This window comes from Salvelinus namaycush, chromosome 39 (genome assembly GCF_016432855.1).
Source record: "Salvelinus namaycush isolate Seneca chromosome 39, SaNama_1.0, whole genome shotgun sequence".
In the NCBI taxonomy this organism is placed as follows: domain Eukaryota; kingdom Metazoa; phylum Chordata; class Actinopteri; order Salmoniformes; family Salmonidae; genus Salvelinus; species Salvelinus namaycush.
The window spans coordinates 487,998-489,085 of NC_052345.1; positions in this window are offsets into that span (position 1 = coordinate 487,998).

The window sequence follows — 1,088 nt, forward strand, 5'->3', positions numbered from 1 at the left end:
CATGTTTGTCTTGGTAAAATGTACATTATAACATAAGGAAGTGAAATGTCATCACCAAAGTGTGTTTTCACCTACATCCACGCACGCACACACGCACACACACAAACACACCACGCACACACACACACACGCACACACACCACACGTACACACACACACGTACACACACGTACACACGTACACACACACACACACACACACACACACACACACACACACACACACACACACACACACACACACACACACACACACACACACACACACACACACACACACACACACACACACACACACACACACACCCCCACACTCCTCCACCTTCTGCCTATCTGTTTTTTTTAGGGGGATCCACTGTGCACAACTGGCACAATAGGTAGTAGCCTAATCTATACCAGCCACAATGAAAACAGAGGCCAATCTCTCTCTACAGAGCCATGTTCCTAGAACTACGTTACCAAACGCACCACGCACACACACACACACATGCACACACAGACAACACACACACACACACACACACACATCCCTAAGTGGACAAACTGAATCCAATTTGACTGTTTCCTCTAATGCAGGTTTGGAAGTGCAGGACGAGGTACATTTAATTGAATAAAACATTTATTCTTTCTACAAAGCAGCATTATTGAATAAGCACAAAGACCCCACGAAGCCCTGATTCAAGGTTTGCTAGATCAAAACAGACATGGACAGTTCATTCCATAAACAGGTCAGATCAAAACAGACATGGACAGTTCATTCCATAAACAGGTCAGATCAAAACAGACATGGACAGTTCATTCCATAAACAGGTCAGATCAAAACAGACATGGACAGTTCATTCCATAAACAGGTCAGATCAAAACCGACATGGACAGTTAATTCCATAAACAGGTCAGATCAAAACAGACATGGACAGTTAATTCCATAAACAGGTCAGATCAAAACCGACATGGACAGTTCATTCCATAAACAGGTCAGATCAAACCATAGAACAACATTTTACCCTGATCCCTGACTGATCCCTGACTGATCCCTGACTGATCCCTGACTGATCCTTGACTGATCCCTGACTGATCATTGACTGATCC